The sequence below is a fragment of the Octopus bimaculoides genome, chromosome 5 (assembly GCF_046866305.1).
Source record: "Octopus bimaculoides isolate indiv1 chromosome 5, ASM4686630v1, whole genome shotgun sequence".
Lineage (NCBI taxonomy): Eukaryota > Metazoa > Mollusca > Cephalopoda > Octopoda > Octopodidae > Octopus > Octopus bimaculoides.
In genome coordinates this window covers 78906867-78928007 of record NC_142932.1, presented here as the reverse complement: position 1 = coordinate 78928007, position 21141 = coordinate 78906867, and the positions used below count along the sequence as shown (strand labels likewise).

The following is a 21141-nucleotide window of genomic DNA, read 5'->3' as shown; positions in this document are numbered from 1 at the left end:
AGCGCGGACGCGCGAACTTTCGAGTAATAGATAGATAGAGAGACAGACATATAGCTCGCTCCGGCCAGTCATGGTATTAGCTGTCAGTAGCCAAAGAATCGACAGGCCAGCAACAGGCATGCAGGCAGACAGACAGATACTTCACTAGCAGTGAGCACTTTCACTTCTGACAGCTAATAGCATGATAGTGCCTAAATTTTAATTTCGTTGAATTCTGCCTGTTTTACTTTAGGTGAAAATAGAACTTACATTTAAAACTCTTATTCTGTGGATGTGAAGCATGGAACTTCTACAATTTAATTTTTGTGAAATCCTTTAATATTTTTACGGATAATATCCGTAGATAAACTTAGAACTATCCGAAACAAACGAAAATGAGGTAAGTACAGAATCTGTTGTTATACTAAATGTTTGATAAAACTCGTTACAGTGTACACAAACAATTGAGGAAGTTTTTTTGAAAAAGAAAAAAAGTGAGAGAATGATAGATAGATAGATAGATAGATAGATAAACAAAGAGAAGCGGGGGAACGAGATTATGATTTCCATTAACAAGTTAATCTGGCCATTTTAAAGACTTTGCAGGTAAGTTCGACCAAGAGAATTAAAAGCGAAATTAATCATCAGAGAACAAAGTTCACCCGTTAATGCCTGAATTTGTTTCCTTCCCTTTTTAAGATTTTCATACTATGCTGAAAGCTGAGATTATAGTGTTGCCAATATTCAAAAAAATGTAGGTTATTATCTAAAAGACACTTAGGTGTGGCTGTGTGGTAAGAAGCTTGCTTCCCAACAACATGGTTCCGGGCTCAATCCCACTACGTGGTACCTTGAGCAAGTGTCTTCTACTATACTCTCGAATCTTCTACTATACTCTCGAACCGACCAAAGCCTTGTGAGTGGATAAGCCTAACTTTAGGGTCAGAATAAAAATTATCTTTATGGTCTTTTAAAGTAATTCTAGGGTGCATCGGTACATAAGGTTCTGTCTTACTATCAAGTTCGTATTTAAACATTATTAATTTAGAGGCCTTATTAATCAAATTTAAAGTATTTTCTGGAACTATCTTATATTTCTTATTAATTTCTTTCTCTAATAAATAATCATATAGTTTTACATCTAGTTTATATAAGTTCCTAGTTTTATCAGATTGTACAATAATACCATCCATATTTCTAAATTGTTTAATTTTAATGGCTAAATTTCTTAAATAATCATTATGTCTATTTGGATATTTATGAAATTTAATATTTTCCACTACTTTCCAAATACTATCCTCTAAAATTTGTAAATCCCTATTATACGGTGGTTCTTTTCTGGATTTAAATTTAGAATTAATGTAATTTAAATTATCTACATCATGAACATTAGTAATATTATGAATATTATTAAAATAAGCTTTCCATTTCATTCTAGTAATAAATTCTTTAATATTATTAATAAGTTTCAAAATAATTTGTGAGTATATACTCACAAATAATTTTTTCTTTCCTAATTTTTTCATTCATAATTTTTTCCATTCATAATTTTTTCATTCATATTTTTTATTATTACGTTTGTAGAAATAAATAATCTTGTATTTTTCTATTATTCAATTGATCTTTAATCATAATTAAATAAACGTCTTTAGCTTTAAATAGTATAGCTTTAACTATTACACCGGTTAAATATGTACTAATTTTATCTTCATTATTATTTTAAACTTAAACTTCGTTCAACTTGTATTTAAAACAATGATAATTTAAAACAATGATAATTTATGTAAGATGTTTTTTGTATATAATATACATGTTATTATAATGGATGAAGGGATGATTATTGAATGGTTATTATTTTGATATTATGATATTTTTTAAATAATTTTTCTATCTTTATATAATAAGTATTTCATATTAATTCATTTGGTACTTATTGTTGGTTGAGATATATATCTAATTATTGTTCTACTTACGATCTGACGAGTAGCTATATTTTTGAATAGAACTTATTTTCGATAATTTCAATTGATTTTAATCGATTTAAATTTCTTTTCTATTTGAAAATTGGTTATGAAACACGTGTAATCTTTTTATTATATTTATCTTATGATATTTACTTTACTTTACATTATACTCATTTATTGTGCTTTTAATTATTAATTTTTCTATATGTGATAGTGGATTTTCATCGATGAGTTCTTGAAAATTGGTTATTTTCCCTAAAACTATATATATTTTATATATACTTTATCTATAAGGCTCAATTTAATTTTAATTTTTTATAAATTGATTTTAATTGAGTTTTTTACCTGTAATTTTGGATTTTGTCCCTAATAATATTATATATATATATATATATATACACTCATACAATCAAGTAAAGGCAATAAACCTCATTAAGGGATCATAAATCCAATGAAAATACTGGTTAGTTGGCTATCTATAGGAAGTTCGAATAAGGAGAAAATAGAGAGGTAATTAATAAAATTATTTATTAACTATAAAATATAACATCTCGGATCTTTTTGGTTTGACGGGCAACACTTGTTTTCTTAACGAAACACTTTCAAACTTGGGATACTGGTAGAATGTGTCATATAAAACAACTTTTCTCTTAGCCTTCTTAACAAAAGAATTGTACATCGCACTAGTTTGATTTGAAGAAGATTTGGCTGCTATTTCTAGGAAATGAAGCACTTGGTGAAGGTGCATTAATAATTCTGCCAGCTCCAATAACAAGTGCAGGCAATATTCAAGTATTTTGATGGCTTTTCCCCCCTTATTAGCTATTATTCAATCAACTGAAACAAGTATAATAGTGTAATTCAAGCATAGTAGCAGCCAAATCTTCAAATCAAACTCTACCATCATTTAGAAAGTGTGTTACTGAGTACTAGCGAAAAATTGTTACAAACACAGACACGCACAGCGTAATTCATTATATAAACAATATATGCGTATACACACACACACACACATATATATGTATATATTTGTGTGTCTGTATGTCCTCCCACCATCATTTGACAAACGATGTTGGTGTATTTATGTCCGCATAATTTAGCGGTTCAGCAAGACAGCGATAGAATAAGTAAGTACTCGCACAGCTGCAGTCAAAATGACAGAAAGAAGTAAACGAATGAAAGAATAAAAGAATATCTCTATAATTACAATTGTTGTTGAAATATCAATTACTGTTGTGGTTCTCGTAGAAAAAGGACCGCGACTGCCACGTTCAGTACATGTTCGAAAACGTCGCATAAATTGAAAATTTATTTGTCAAACTTGAGAACATATCTCTCTCTCCATCTCTCTCTTTCTCCGTCTCTCTCTCCGTCTCTTTCTCCGTCTCTCTCTCTCCCTCTACGCACGTACACACACACGTGTGTGTGTGTGTGTGGATATGTTTAAAAAAATTGACTATTAATTTTTTTTTTTTTTGCATTAATTCCTAGCTTCATATTCTTTCGCCGAAAGGGCATCGTTTTATATACAACTGAAAAAAAATTATCGGCATATTCGAGTGTGAAACAAAAATGTCTACGTAATCATAATTTGGCAATTTTCTCATACAACACGAGTGTTTCCAGTGACCAATATTTGATGGAGAGACTTTCTCATTTGGTTTGGCCTAAGACAAATAAATTGGATTGTGAAATTATAGACGAATGTTTTCTGATGTCAACGCATGGTATTTTTTCTACGTTCTATTATATTAACCTAATTTTATTTGTCATTCAATTTCCAGCAGTTTATAACTTGTAAATATAAACAGTAGTAAGTAAAAGTTGGCTGCTGGCTAACTAAAATAACGGTGGTTTAGCGAGATTTAGAGGGAGAGTAGTCACTTAACCTGCTAGAAGTACCCGACCGGCTAGGAGTAGGTAATTGAATAATGTAGTACAAAACCTACATATAAGAAAGACGAGATGAGTATAGTTGGATTGATTTTAATACAAATATATTTAGCCTAAACTGATCTGGCGATAAATAACATCAAAGTTGTTTTGTACGTTAAGATCCGGATCCTAATAATGAATAGAATATATATAATACAAACTTGCATATATATGTATAGGGCTTTCCTATAAGGTGTTATCCACCCCTGATTGGAACTCTCCCGTATGACATGTAAGCATGCTCAGTGACTTGCTTTAACAGTTGCAATCAGCTGAATGCACATTGCCAGTGACATTTGACATAATTACCCACACTCTGTGGTCAGGATTCTTTTTTTGGTTTGATGTCGGCATCGAAGGGATTACCAAACACCGGACAATACAGTGAGAGCAGCTTTCACTCACATCGTGGTATTCGATGCTGTGTACGTGTCTGTCGTGGTAAAATATGCCACTCCTTAATTGTTGCTTTGCTTTCATCCGTAGCACGAGGTAATTATGTCATTATCTGTGAAATCCGGCAACTTACAAAGATCTTTAGATCAGGCAATACTTCACCGAGAGGAGATATAAGCTTCTGCTTATTCCTGTCTGAAGTATCGTCCGATACTTCAGACTTATCGTCCGATGAATTTACTTTGTTGACATATCGACAGAATTTTTATACCTTTCAACCTTTCAATCAAGTCCGCCTTTCTTCCAGTAACATACTGTCCATATAATCTTAAATATTTCTTTAACTCAGGCACAGTAAGTACTTCGATAGCTGAATCATCAAGCTGCTTTATATCCATGATAAGACGTAAAACAATAACAATGGCGTGGGTTAGCCTCCGGAAGTTTAATTATCTACATGGAGCGCCGCCTAGCCAAGGGAGATAACCTACTTATAAGAAAGCCCTATATATGCAAGTTTATATATATATATATATATATATATATATATATATATATATATATATATATATATATATGTATGTATGTATGTATGTATGTATGTATGTATGTATGTATGTACAAAATACATACATGGTATACATGCATCCATAAGTGCAAGTGCACTTGCTTACCTGTATGCATACTAACATATACACCGTATGGAGGGTAATCCTACGGTATTAGTAGATAATGTCATTCACCCACGCAATGTTCCCGCATGACATAGATGAAAAGGCTAGGCTGAAAAATTAATTTAATGGCGTCGTCTGCTCATACGAAAAGATTTAAAACTTAGCTGGGAATAACTATGCTGTGAGGTAAAAAGAATATTAGTGATGAAGTAAGGTAGGTTCGGTTATATTTCGTTACTTTCGTAACCTTATCACCGCACTTACTGAAGTACTGATGGCTGAATCAGTAAACATATATTTACAAGATTGTATGAATGGTAGCGAACAAACATAGAATTATATAAAGAATAAACCGACTCGGATAAGCCAACTGTATAAAAAGCAAAAGTTAAGTTAGTGTTAAATCTAATGCAGAGAATATTTAAAACTCAACTAGTTATATATATAAATATAAATATACATACATACGCGCATATACAAAATACACACACACACGTACACGTACCCAACACCTACAACCCCACACAAACACGAACACACACATACTCAAAAAACCGCCTGTTGACCTTCTACCTACACTGTCTATAAGCGTCCACTAACCAGTCCTGCTACTAATTTCTTCCACTACGTCATACACACACACACACACACACAAACACACTAACAGATAAACCACCAAACCATGCACACATACACACACACACACACACACACATAATACATCCGCACACACACGTTCTGTTATCACACACACACTCGCAGACTCACGCACACGCACAGCTATTCATCTCCCTTTTTCACTCTCCTGTCTTAAAAAGAACTTTTCCCCCACCACCTCCTCTTCCGGCCTTTCACAATGTAACCTCGTGGGCATCGGTACCATTTTCCTCTTTCTCCGTTCTTCCATTCTCCGAACTTTCCATCTTTCCGACGAAGGGCTACGCCCGAAACGTCATACAATCTCTCTTTCCTTTCCTGAGCGTCCAATAACACTATCCATATCACGTCCTCACTTTGTTGTTTTTTTTGTTATTGTTTTTTTGAACCTATGTATATATATATATATATATATATATATATATATATATATATATATATATATATATCACTCTTCGAAACGCTTAGTTTTAGAATGGTGGCAGCTGATGAAGGAAATGTTCTCTATGTGGCCTGTATGTTTTCTGTACTTTGTTTATCATTTTGTCCACGGTTTTTTGCAACGTCCTGTACCCAGATATGCATCTATATATACATGCAGATGTAGGTATGTACATACATGTACGTATATATGTATATACTCATTTATTATTTGTATTATATATATATATATATAAAACAAATAAAAACTGAGTATATGCATATATACGTACAGGTATGTGCATACCTGCGTCTACCTGTATATATAGGTGCATAACTGGGTACAGGACATTGCAAACAAAATGTAGACAAAAGAATAATAATAACCAGAGTACAGAAAACACACAGGCCACATAGAGAACATTTTCCTTCATCAGCTGCCACCATTCTAACACAGGCGTTTATATATATATATATATTTTTTTTTTCTCCTTGTTTCTCTCCTTATTTCTTTCTGTGTTCCTTTCAGTTGAAGAGCGTAGCTCGAAACGTCAAGGACGTTCTCTATTCCCGAGCGTTAAACTACTACATCCATTTGCTGTTTACACCACCTGTCTTCGTCTGTTGTTTTTTTCGTAAATTCTCCCATATATATATATATATATATATATATATATATATATATATATATATATATATATATATATATATATATACAAAAAGAGAGAGAAAGAAGAATGCAGTCAGTGGTTAATGTTATTTTCAATTTGCTATCAGAGATAACTCTACACGTTTTGGCCTTAATTTGACCTCATCAGTGGAGTAATAGGTATGAATTAAATATGTCAACATGACCATAATTGTTGATAATGCTTTGTATGAGAATGGCGTCTCTGAGTTAATCTCAATGCAACACATGACTAGATTAAATTTGAAATCCACTCGCATCATCGGCTTTCTTGCCGCCAACTCGTTTCTCTTCCAGCGTTAGATTTAGGTAGGCCGGTAATGGTACACACACGCGCACATGTGCGCGCACACACACGCACGCACATACACGCACACGCGCGCACGCACACACACACATACGCACACACACACGCACACACACACACTTTATATATGTGTGCGTGTGTGTGTGTGTGTTCTTCTTCTTCGCCTCCTTCCTCGGCTACTACTGCTGCTTAAACAATCAATCATAACAAATATTCTTTTAGGAGTGCTGCTACCTACTACCTGCTACCAAGCCTTCAAAAGAGTAAAAAAACAGAGACAGACAGACAGACAGAAAAAAGGAAAACGTCCCTTGCATTTGAAAGTCATGGAAATGTTTTAAAATATTTCATTTAATTTTTCCACAATTTAATTGTTTTTCATGCTTTACTCTAAGTTGAAATAGTCGCAAAGACTGAAACCGGTACTAAAATGTTCTTGATGATAAAATTATTTTAGCATTTTCTACCTTCTTGTCTTGTTTTCCATATATATATATATTATATATATATATATAGTGAATAAATAAATGGGATAATTATCCCCTTATACAGCACAACTCATTAGTGCCCTAATAGAGCCTCAAGAATATCAAACTAAGAAAGAGAACAAATTTCAAAGTTCATATTCACTTAATATATTTCAAAGCATCGGAATACTCCACAGCATACATAGGTGCATTCATATACACAAGATATAATATAAAAATTATTAATATATAAATGTATAAATGTACTTGCGAGGTTGTATGTCCTTATTTAAATCAATGAGGATATTAAAATATGCAGTGAATGTATAGCGGTAATCCAAATAGATGAGAAAGTTGGTATAAAATGATTTTAAAAGGAATCTTGAGCAGGTGCAAAGTCTGACGGCCGTTTCGAGAAGATATAGGTTGGTATGGGCGAGTTAATTCCAACCATAACAATCAACTATATCTCTCTCATCAGAGTTAATCTAAAAGATTTATAAAAGAGTTATTTAAATCTTAAAGTTTTAAGCAACATGAGAAATTTAAGAATTTTTAAAAATCGATCGCTGTATCGGAACATACTGTTCAGATTTTTTATTACCCTCTAGGGGTCAAAAAGCAGAGATTGTACAATCTGACGAGTCAGATGATTTACATAGAGATGAAATGGTTTTTTTAAAAAATTTATGACAAAGTAATTCGAATGATTAAACAAAGACACAAAAACAATGAAGTGGGGGTGGGGTACGGCTTCTGCTTCGACCCCACAAGCCCCTGATACCTAAGGTAAATCTTTTATGGAATAGTCATGAGGGTACATTCATTCGCAACATCCGTACCCCACTCTTCCATCTTTTCCAGAACACAACAGCTGACAGGCATCTCCTCTCCAGCCCTATATTCCTTTTCAGACGAAAAGTGAAACAAGTACAGGGCCAGAGATGACGTTGCCGGTCACAAATCCTTTCATTCTGGAGGCAGGTGGGTCATTTTTCACATTTGACTCAGCGGACAGCTGTACTCTTCCAATACTTAACAACAGTTGTTCGACATAAGTCCACAGATCCGACACGCCTGGACATTGCACAATCGCATGCAGGATGGTTTCCTTATCTCACACGCATCTTGGGCAAATCTCTGAGCCGGGGCAGCCATGCCTTGTGAGCTTATCCCGAACAGGTAAGGCTCCTAGGTAACACTGCCAGGCCAAGGACTTCTGAAAATTATCCAGGGACCCCGACCTGAATGTTCTTCAGAACAGGCTAGGATCTCCCTTCAGGTATCAGCACACTTCGACTCTACCATCCCTCTATAGAATGATATAGTTGAACCACCACCATCGGCATTGCCTGAACGATAGAAAAGTACGAGAGCCTTTCGGCATTCAGCGTACCACGTGCCCAACTTAGATCTACGATAGACCCAGGATTTCAGTCCACAAAAACGTTGAACTTAGAAAACGTCGATTTAGAGGGCGGAGTCCACACCCGTTCACCATCCAGATAGAGTTACAGATGCTTCAGCCATAGCGCATGTCTGCCCATCATCAAGCACGGCATCCCTAGCCCACCCATTAACGGTTGTTGGCAGCAGATAGAGTGCCTCAGAAGTGGTCCTGTGCCCTTCCACAAAAAGCGAAAGAGCCGTCGCTATTTGACTATGTCCACAATGGAGCGTTCAGGAATTCCAGTCTGTAAGGATCTGCTAGCGACTTAGCAGATCCAGGAGGCAAGAGTTACCTCTCCTGTCTTGGTTTGAGTCAGCATAATCTACATGTGCATCGTTGATTGCATTACAGTCTATCAGAACTAATGAGTGTGAAGTACTTAGAAATTTCTCGAGGCCTCGAAAATACTCACTTTTACCATCGTTAGTTGGTGCATAAATTACTACCAGCCTGATTGTCGTACCGTTGCTGAACGTCAAGTCTAGGACGACCAGCCTACCTTTTGGATCAATAGAAATGAACTTTTCTCAGAAACCAGATTTTTCTTAATTAGAACCAAGACACCTGTTCCACTCATAGTATGTCATGAAGAAATAAATTTCTCATAACCATTTAGCAGTTGGAGCAAGTCTCTTGGTTCAGTCAACCTGATTTCAGTAGCAACAATAGCATCCAATCCACATGACCTGATGTCGTTAAGAAAACGTCCTTGTTTCCAGCTCGACATCAGCCCACGCACATTTAAACAGCCAACATGAATACTCATAAGCGACTTACCGTTTTTGTGGTGAGAGATGGGCTGTTATGACCATCTCTTTATTGAACTACGCTTGCTTGCGGGATGATGTTAGATGGGCCCTCGAAAATTTGGTGGGAAATGTCTCTCCGTAGAGGGTCTATATTATGGTGAAATTCTGATTTCAGAATCCTAAAATTCTTACTGTCAATTGCAAATATCTTTATCCGTTTCGGGGTTTTATTGTATTCAACAGATTCTGCCGTTGGAACAACAGCCAACCTGCTTAACAGTCTTGTATTATTTTCTTTGATCGCTATCAGGTTGCAGTCATTTTTCTTTGTTGTTGGTTTCTTTTTCTTGTGAGTATGTGTTGAAAAAGTTGAAATGATGGGATGTGGGTGCCTTCTTTTCCCACTATTTTTATACTCCACCCCTCGCCCTTCTCTTTGTCATTGGTTTTGTCTACCATTACGGGGGATTCTGTATCTATTGTAGTTGCTGTTCTTGTTGATTCTTCCTCTTCCTCTTCTGAATGTGGGGGAACTACCGCTTTTTCTTGGGGTGGACCGCACTCTGCCCTTATGTGGCTTTTTTGCCACACTTGAAGCAACGACACTTTCTCCCCTCTATTATTACAATTAATCTGAGTCCCCCACCTGAATGATTTCAGGTATTTCTTCTGAATCAGCAGGGGCCGCTTGAATCGCAATTTCAAGCCCTTGCCAATTTTGTTTATCGGTTGTTGTTGCTTGCGGGATGGGAATTTTATCCTCCAAGCCGACAACTGTTGTTGCCACTAACCAGGCAGCATCTACTTCTGGCGGGACTTCGGTAACTCTATTTTTGACGTTCTTCTCCCCAAGTACGTGAGGAGAAGAACCACTTCTTCCGGCTTTAAAGTATTAGTCGAATGCTGCATGGATTTCTCTTCACCGTGGAATCTCACCTCAATGGCAGCAAACTTCTTCGCTCGTGTTATATAAATTATGTGAGACCAAATTGGTCTAAGACACTTTTCCACCGCATCTCTCGACGCCATGTCATGTTCCTTATATTTTTACGATAAACGTTTTGTTGATGACCGTTGTTCTATTCGTTTGGTGAGAGATTTTGCTTGGAGGAGTTATTTGCACTTCCAGCCCCTCCTTTTTCAGCATCCCTTTAAACTTCATTATTTCATTTAGATTGGTATTAAGATTTCTTTTAGTTATTCCTGCTGCTGCAGCAAAATTAAATTTTGTTGCAGTTAGAGACTTCACCGGTGGTATATCCACTGCTTCTTTATTTTCAGATTCAATTGAGTCGTACATTTTTCAAAGGATTTGGGCTGATGCCCCACAAAATTACGGCTAAACGCCGCGTAAATTTGAGCCAACGCTCTGCAGAAAAACAATGACTCACCTTTCAAACAACGGGAAATTATAAGAAAAGAACTGCCGCAAGCAGTTACACCAGTTTTTTCAACAACACGAAATGTAACAAGTTCGGTAACAGGTTCAATAACAGGTTCAATAATAAACTAACCAAACAGCAAAAATTACAACCTAACTTCAGAATGAGCGAAATGTCGGAACATACTGTTCAGACGGATGATATTAATTTTCTATTACCCACAAGGAGTCAGATAAAGAGGGGACAAGCAAAGACCAACAGGACAGTACAAAGTAGGGACACAAAAAAAAAAAAAAAAAAAACCGATGAGAGGATGAATGAAATAATTAAAATAAATAATGAAATGGAGTCGCTCCTCCTCACATCCGAACGACTTAATTTATCTTTTTTTTACTTTTTGAAACTTTCAAAAATGTCTATTTTAAAATCGTTTATGAGATCTTCGTAACTTACCACCGTTGGCATACCCTCGGTGTCCATTCCTCTCTGCCAGTACACCATGTTGCTTCCATACCCTTTCAGTCCCACAGTGTGAATAGTGTCCTGTGAGCACCTCCTTCAAACCTGTAGTGATCACTGATATACGTTTCGTCCAGCTGTACACCCTTTATCACAGTTTGCCATTGTGTTGATTGTAGAGTACTATGCTCTTTTTTTTTTTTTTTCACAGGCTGGGGACTAGAGAATTTGGGGCTCCTGTATGTTTATAATCGTTTTGTTAATGTCTGTTGGGGTAGGGCGTAGTTTGGTGTCTGCAAGGGAAGAGTGGAACGAAGTGGTTCGGGTGGGAGTTGGGTAGACGTGGGATTGGGGTCTTCATTTATAGTTTGTACTTTTTCCTCCTTTTTTGCTTCTCCTTGTTGTCGTTTCACATTCGTCTCTGTGTTTCCTCCTTCTTTTTATGTACTTCTGTTGCTCTTCGCCGTTGGTGGAGGTGCAGTTTTTTTTCAGACACTGGCGCTTCTTGGGGATTTTGGGGCGACGGAAGGCACTCTACCCAAATGTGGCCTTTTTGGCCACATTTGTAGCAGCGAGGAGTTATGCTCTCCACTCTGGCCCTGAGCGTTATCTCATCTACCGTAATTGTTTCCGTTATTTCCTAAAGGTCCTCTGGGGTTGCCTGAACCGCCCTATTCAGTGTCTGCCCTGCCAATTTCAGTGGGTAGTGCTAGTGGCTTGGAGGACCGTTATTTTATCCTCCAAACCCAGCAGTATCGCTGCCACCAGCCAGGTTACATTAATTTCTGGTAATGCCTTTTCTACCCTTAACCTGGAAGCACGCGTTCCAAGGTTTTTGAGTAGACGAATTACCTCCTCGGTTTTCAGGAAGGCGTGGTTGCCGAGAGTCGCCTGGATGTGGCTTCGACTCAGAGCCGCACCTCCATCATTCCAAACTTTCTTTCTCCCACTGGCTATGTGTGTAATTTCCTGCCAGATAGGTTTTTAAGCCTTTTCGATTTGCCCTTTTGTTATTATCTCTATTCTCTGTGCATTCACCGAATACGTTCTGTAGCTGATCATTTTTCTCTTTGCCTCCTGTAATACTTCTTGGAGAGGTGATACCTTTTCGTCATTCCCCTCCCTGCGAGGCATATACTTGTAGTTTTCTATCTCGTCCATATTGACTTCCGAGTTGTGGCTTTTGGCCACCGCCACAAAATTCCTTCTTCTTTCCTCTCCTTTGTCCATTTCATCAAGTGCTTGGAGTTACTCGTCTTTGGACGAACTCAGCGTTTCGTATTCCACCATCTTCTTTACTGTGTTACCCACTTCAAGTAAGGGAGAACATGTCAACAAAACTACCGTAAGGCAGCAAAAACAAGCGTGAGTTCTCCGTTGTGGTCGGTTCTGACTTGGGCCGTCGTAATGTTTATATCTTGTTTGGACGAGGTGGTCATTGTGAAAGATATGTCTCGAGCGGGATAAATTTTTACTTCTTCCTTGTTCCTGTTCCAAGACTTCATTATGTGGAATGTGTCTCGAACGTGGGGAGTTCTTATTTCTCGTATAGTTCTGTCCGAAAGACTTATTCATGAAGACATTCCGTCTGAGACATGGAGGGTTCTTGGGATGAGATGGGTTTCTGTATCTTTGAATTGGAGTGTTTTGTCTTGTGGTGAAGGGTGATTTCATTCAGATATCTCATGCTCTGGAAGAAGAACCATGGTCACTAGGGAATCATTTTTTCTATTGTTTAGGGATATTGTGCACAGCAGAAAATTAATTGCACAGGCAAAATTTATATATATATATATGAGGTGTTGTGTGCAAGAGAGAAGACTGTGCTGGTTTAGTCATGTGATGAATATGGATGAGGACCGCTGTGTAAAGTAGAGATCCATGAAGATGTGGAACAAAGTGGAGAAAAGGGATCTTTGCATGCCGGGCTTCACTGAGGAGAGGACAAGGGACTGGGAATTTTGGTGATTTGCTGTACTTGATAAAATGCGTCAAGCTAAGTAGAATCACTGTCTTCCACACATACAGGCTTGCACTTTCAGGTGTTGGTGCCACTTAAAAAGCGCCCATGCCAGTGCTGCATTAAAGTATCCATGCTGGTGCTATGGAAAAGCACCCATGCCAGTGGCACGTAAAAAGCACGACTGTTAAGTAGTTGGCATTAGGGAGGGCATCCAGTCATAGAAACCATGCCACAACTGACAATTATAGTCTGGACAGCTCCCTGCTAGCCAGTCCCATGTCAGACAGTTTGTTCTCGATGGAACATGAAGTGGGTGCTCCCTGTTATTGTACCATCACCAGAGGCAAGTACCTTGTATACAGTAAATGTGAATGCAGAGAATACTCAGTAAACCAAGGTGTGTAGACAAAAGAGGAGAATTGCTGAGTGTGTAATGACAGCAGAGAGACCAGAAATGGTTTGTTGATCTATGCTGGTATCTCTCATATGATGATAAATCCTCGTGTATACAATGGATAGTGAGAATCAAAATGATAACTTTATTCTTAATATGTTCTGGTATATTTGAATATTGAATATGCGAATCGATTGCCGTTTGGTAATTATGATACTTCTTCTACAATTGAAGATAATTTTAATAAACAAAGAATTTATGTATTATGGTATTTGATACTTGTCTTTTGTCTATGTTGTTCATATAAATGCCAGTACCAGGCAGAGGAGGTTTCCAGCAGTAACAACAGCAACGACAGCAGTAACAGAACCGTAAGAATAAATAAATGGGAATATATCGGCGGAACAGGATAGTCCTTCAAGACCAGAGCTAATAACCACAAGTCACCTCTTACAATAATAGTGTTGTGATAAGAGTCAAGATACCCTCTTGTGAGGAATGGACTGAACCGAGAAAGTATATATGGTTCGAAGTTCGTGTTATTTAACAGTGAAGACAAAGCATATAACACATTGTAAAGCAATGTGAATATATACATTCATAGGCAAAAAAGATTCATACATATAAAATATAAAGCATAAATCGCTATATAGAGACGTGTACGCACACATAGACGCACACATTCTCTGTTTTTCTTCTCTCTCTCTCTCTCTCTCTCTCTCTCTCTCTCTCTTTTACTTACTGTCTCACCTCATCTCTTTTTTTTTATCTTTCAAAATATCTGCGTTTGTTCTTCTCTGCTAACGTACGAGAATCATTTCATCTAACAGAAGGAACATCGTTGAGATACCTACGCCAGTTCAACAACAATCTACCATCACCACCAAAACAACAACAACAACTACAAGGTCAACTCAACCTGCGTTACCAACTTCTCACAAGTTCTCAGAAATGCTTGATAAATTTAAGTCTGCTGTTTATTTCATCTCTATTTACCACCCACTAGCAATTACAACGAGTATCAACATTTCTAACTACCTATCAACGTATTGGTGGCTTGGTTGATGAAGCCAAGTACGAGAAAATATTTGCAGCTTGTTCCTGTAAAATTTGTTGCAGTGTGTGTGTGTGTGTGTGTGCGTGTGTGTGTGTGTGTGTGTGTGTGTGTGTGTGTGTGTGTGTGTGTGTGTGTGTGTAATGTGCAAACAGATCTCTGACTTGTTTCAGAGAATTTGTTGCAATTGCTTCCTCCAGAGTCATATCCCAATGATGATCATATTCATCGCAAAAAGAATCATGTAAAAAAAAAAAATCGCCGAAAACAATCGCAGTAATGAAAACATAGAAGTCCAAAATTTCAGGATTGTAGGTCCGGATTCAGCCTAAAGTGCTTTTAATTTACAGCCTGATTCCAAAATGGTATATGTTGGGCTACGGCCTCTAGGAGTAATATTGAAAAAGTGTGACACACTGGCATTCACCTTTATTTTATTTTATTATATTATATTATATTATATTATATTATGTTATGTTATGTTATATTACATTACATTACATTACATTACATTACATTACATTACATTAAGGCGGCGAGCAGGCAGAATCGTTAACACGCCGGGTAACAGTATTTCGTCTGCCGTTAGGTTTTGAGTTCGAATTCCGCCGAGGTCGATTTTGCTTGTTGGGGCCGATAAAATTAGTACTAGTTACGTACTGGTGTCGATGTAATCGACTTAATCCCTTCCCTCAAAATCTGAGACCTCATGCTTCCTGGAAAGGATTTATTAAAGTTGAAAAAGTGTGACACACTTGACATTCACATTTATTATATTAGATATGTTTAATTTTGGAAAAACTTTATTTCAATTAAAGTGTATTTTATAAATATATATGTGTGTGTGTGTGTGTGTGTAAAAAATAAAACAAAAATGATAGTGTTCAATATTCAATATGCAGTCCACAAGAATTTTTGTCAAAGAGAGATGGTTAAACAAAGTTGTACATCATCTCCCTCTTTCTCTCACATACCCACTCTTTCTCTCATTATTACTCGCACTTCTACCATCAACGCTATTACTTTTAATAAAACATCATCAGCTCTCCCTAATTTTTTGTCTCTCTTTCTCTCTCTCTCTCTCTTTCTCCACCACCGCCCTCACCGTCTCTATGCTTACTATTACTGTCACCCCAGCACGAGAAATAGTAGAAGTGTCAGTGAATAGTGAGAGAGGTGGGACCAAACTGTGACACATCGACCCACAGAAATTAGCTTTCGCATTTATATCATATTATATATATATATATATATATATATATATATATATATATATATATATATATATATATATATATATATATATATATATATATACATATATATATATATATATGGGAGAATATACAAATAATAACAACAGACGAGGACAGGTGGTGTAAATAACAAAAGGATGTATTAGTATGACGCTCGGGAATACGGAAAGTCTTTGACGTTTCGAGCTACGCTCTTCAACAGAAAGAATACGGAGACAAGGAGAAGATTAGAGAAGACAGATTAGGAACATCCAGAGTACGAAGAGACGGTAGGTGAAGGAAAGTAAGGTAAAAAAGGATGATAAAGGAGGTTTACAAAAGTGGAAAAGTTCAAAAGTTTTTTAGACGTCGTGGTATATTGAAGCGATTTCCAATCAGAAGATGGGTCCAGTGTAATCCGTGGGTAGGAGAGGTGCAGCGGAGGGTATAAAGTTCAGAATCAAACAGTCCAGATCCAGAAGGAAAGAAGGTAGAATCCAAAAGTTGGTAGTGTGTGATGAGAGGAGACAGGATTTTTTTCAGCCTGTCCCTTTGTGAGTTGCACTTCTTCCTCGCTGGCAGTGACCGTGTTAATGTAAATTCTGGAGGAAACATTCAATTTTACAAAGTGAAGCTGTTGTGTTGTGGTGATCTTTCTAAGACCAAAATTTGTTTTTTCTAGTTAGTGGGCGAGGCTCAAGTTACGTTTATGAATATATATATATATATTCTTTTATTCTTTTACTTGTTTCAGTCATTTGACTGTGGCCAAGCTGGAGCACCGCCTTTAGTCCAGTAAATTGACCCCAGGACTTATTCCTTGGAAGCCTAGTACTTATTCTATCGGTGTCTTTTGCCGAACCGTTAAGTTACGGGGACATAAACGCACCAGCATCGGTTGTCAAGCGATGGGGGGGGGGGACAAACACAGACACACACATATATATATATCCCCACCCTCAGCCTAACCCACACTGCACCCATACTTTCCCCACTCTCGCCTCCCCCGCCTTCGCCTTCACCACCTCCCAACACCCTCACATCACACCACACATCACTTCACAACACACACCACGCACACACTACAACTGACCAACTCCTTTCTCCCCTCCCCATTTTTTCACATATACATACGTCAAGATCACCAGCATTCTCTCCCTCTCTCACACACACACACAGCTCCTCGTATTTGGGTCACCGTTTCTTTCCCCTTTTGTTTATCTCCCCTTTTTCTTAGCTCTCCTGCGTGAACTTTCTGTCCGGCAGTCGCCATGATAGATCGCTGACCAAAACATTCAATTTTTTTCTCCTTGTTTTCTCCGTATTCTTTCTGTTGAAGAGCGTAGCTCGAAACGTTAAAGACATTCTGTATTCCCGAGCGTTAAACTAATACATCCTTTTGTTGTTTACACCACCTGTCCTCGTCTGTTGTTGTTTTTTCGTAAATTCTCCCATATATATATATATATATATATACGACGGGCTTCATTCAGTTTCCATCTACCAAATCCACTCACAAGGTCTTGGTCGGCCCGAGGCTATAGTAGAAGACACTCACCCAAGGTGCCCTGTAGTAGGACTGAACCCTGAACCATGTGGCTGGTTAGCTAGCTACTTACCACACAGCCATGGCGTTGCTTGGGATTAAAATGGAATAGCTTGTGTGTGTGTGTATGTATATATATATATATATATATTACAGTTATGTTGAAACAGGTGATATGGGAAAGCGCAGCATTGACAACAAACCATTTGTGGAATAAATTTTAAGGCTTTGCAGAAACGACAATTTGAGTTTAACACACACCAATTTCGACAGAATTACCATTTTTTTAAAGAATGTGATGGATCATATCTGAAAGCAACTCCAGGAGATGTGAAGAACAAATTTGTGCGTGTTCTGTTTCTGAGAGCTATTTTATTGGACCTCTGTATAATCTGGCGTGCTAGACGTTGTTTTAATGATTCAGCATTAAGTGCTGCAGCATGCCACTGCTGATCTCGAGAAAGTCTCATCACTCTCCTATCCTGAAACTCCATTTGATGTGCTGCGACATACTTTTGCTGATCTTGAGAAAGTCTCATGTCCCTCATCTCTTGAGACTCTCTAAGCTATTCCTTACGCTGATTGATATTGATGTACAGGCACCATTTTTCGTCGCCTTAGAACCTTGATTAAAAGCAAAAAGGAGGTGTCGAAAATGCTCGTTTTTCTTAACTTGACATTTCATTTTAATGATCTGAAAATAAACAAAAAATTAACTAAAATTAACTAGGAAAAAAAAAAAGATTCTAAAATGATTCAAAAGTAGAATTCTCGAAAAATATAGATTCCAAAATTTAAAAACGCAATAAATTCCAAAGCTTAAAAAACGCCAGGAACTTAGTTGCCAGCCCAACACAAATTTCTCGAACTGCTTGTGTGTACTCAGTTTGCTAGTAGATCTGAAGTCTGTTTTGTATAATATTTAGTAGTTTCATCTCTGTGACTTCTAGGGAGAAAGACAGAATAAAATGAATGTATGCAGATAGACTAACAAGCTAGTGTGAAAAACAAAATAGACATTTTGAAAGAAGTATCTACAAACTAGTTTTTAAACAGAATGGTTATTGGTGACTACTAGAATACAATAGTAATAAAAGAGTTCCATAGTTTAAAAAAAAAGGCATGTGAACCACTGTTCTAGATGGACTAAGAGTAGATTTATCATCAGTTCAGTATGTTTTCTTTTTCACTCAACTTTATAACATTAAGTAGACATCTGCTGGACAACAAACGTCAGTTAGTGTGCATAACTTCTATTCACTGTCTTACATCATTATACTTGGTCTGTTGTGCTTGCATGTTATTGAAGTTTTTGACAAGGACAGTTTACCAGTATTATGTGTGGTTATCCCCTTAACATCATTGTAGAATCTAATATTTGTCTCCACAAGATTATTTTTTCTGAGGATCTTATTATATATTATTCTAACCACGACAACATGTCTCTTAGGTAGGTAATATCGTGATGACATTTTCGAATAGGTGATAGCCAAATGTGAATTCCACAGAGCTTACATCTCCTGTTAGCCTTGTTAACCAACCGCTTGGCACGAATCAAACAGTTTTCCTGTGTCTTTGCTGGCATGAATTATCTATCCTCACTACATGCGATTTGTATGGAATGTTCTCATGCCCCAGAATTCTGATAGTTCACTCCGACACCTGAAGTTCTTTGGCGATGGCCCTCATTGAACTGCAGCATTCTTGTAGTATCCGAACGCTTAGAACGTTTTATTCACCTTATGATATTTGAAACATTGCAGCCTGAGGCTCTCAATTCCAGATTTTGCATCATTTAGAAAGCTGACAATTTCTAAATCACTGTGTTTCGCACAAATAGCAACAATGACTGCATATCTTCCCACTTCTTGTTTTTGCATTTTATCTGCTTCGGAGGATCTGAAAGAAATGAAAACCTTTTAATTGGATTGAAAACAGTAATATACTCATAATTAAGTGTCCTAAAATGCCTCTAGAACCTTGTATATGTACGTGTATGCATGTATACATCCATGTTTGCGTGTATATATATATATATATTAGAGAGGGAAAGAGAGAAAGAGAAAGAGATAAGATGAAAAAACACAAAAGTTTTGTTTTACAGGATTTATGAGTATATTAGAGCCATGATAATAAAGATATACAATTTTGTACAAAATAAGGTTTTGTTCTTTCAACATAATTGAAGTAAGGACAGGTTTCGCATTGCTCATCAAACTGAGAGTTGAAAGAGATAAATTGCTAGGGGAAAAAAAAATATTGATAGGAGAGATAATTGTTCACTCATTTATTTTGCACTAAAGAGAGGTAAATCTGTAATTTTTATATTTTTATTTTTTGTGTTCTCTGCTTTATTCTGCCTTACATTCTGCACGCACATTTATCCTCATACATTAAGATCCAGCTTAGGAAGATGTCTCATATTCACTTGATGTTTACGATTAATCAATTTCTTCTTATAAATCCATTTATTCGACAGATAACTAAATAAAACACCAACTGAAGAGGAACATCAACCGCGTCGATTGCGTTAATCTTGGTAAGTCTGTGAAGGCCGTTCCCCACCAGATGAAATCATAAAGGAAAACAAATGAGTTTGTTATAATAATACTGGATACGTTCATTTTTGTTAGAAGAGGAAGGAAAGACGGAATGTTGTTCATCAATTCACTCTATTTATTATTCCAGTGTGCAAATTTTTGTGTATCAAGCAATCTTTATATATCGAATAAAATGAAAAACAAATGTGTTAACAAGTTTTGTCCATGACTGTTTGGTTTTCAGTAACTAATTACAATGACAAATATGATATAATATTAAAATATATATGATATAATATATTATATGATATAATGTGGCATAATAATAAAATAAAATATTCTATACTATAAATTGCAGTGTTCTTGATTGCTTGCTTGATTGAGTGTCGGCAGATTCACTCGAGAACGGTGCAGTGGAATCGCGTGAAATTCAGCACAGAGCGGCAGCATGGTCCGCTCATGTTCAGGCGATTTTTATTGCCCTCCAGCTCCCATGGTTACCGAGATAATCGATTATTACTTTTTAAGATAGGAATATCCCATTCAAAGTGGGGAGGAGCGATTTTGTTGCCTTTCCCATGCGCGAAATTTTACGAAAAACCAGCACAATAAAGATTATTTTTTTCCAAGTAATGTGGCTGGGTTTGTTTTTCGAAAATTTTAATCAGAGGTACAGAAAAAAAATAATTTCAGTTTTTTGTGCATTAAAAAGCCAAAGCTGTTAGACGCTAGCGTACAGCGATCGATATATACGCAGTGAACGTTTTCTCCATTTGCGTGCAATAAGGCTTAGAGCAAGCGAGTGTAACATCGAAATAACTTGAAAAGAATGCATGTGGGAATGCCGTTATAATGAATGCTCATTTAAATGTATTTTGCATG

At 36.8% G+C, this 21141-nt stretch overlaps 1 protein-coding gene and 1 long non-coding RNA gene across 3 annotated transcripts in view; one reads left to right on the top strand and one right to left on the bottom strand.

The window, feature by feature from the left end:
* LOC106871937 (metalloreductase STEAP4) overlaps window positions 1–3259 on the bottom strand; it is a 37118-nt gene extending 33859 nt beyond the window's left edge. The window contains exon 1 of one of the 2 annotated variants that reach the window (XM_089352490.1): window positions 3151–3259. The gene's annotated coding sequence lies outside the window, so the exon portion shown is untranslated. The remainder of the gene's footprint in view (window positions 1–3150) is intronic. The other variant, XM_089352485.1, reaches the window with a different exon arrangement.
* On the top strand, window positions 81–20475 carry LOC149135610 (uncharacterized). The gene is made up of 2 exons (XR_016241924.1): window positions 81–379; window positions 20199–20475. It is a non-coding gene; the product is annotated as an uncharacterized LOC149135610 (long non-coding RNA).
* The last annotated feature ends 666 nt before the right edge of the window (window positions 20476–21141 follow it).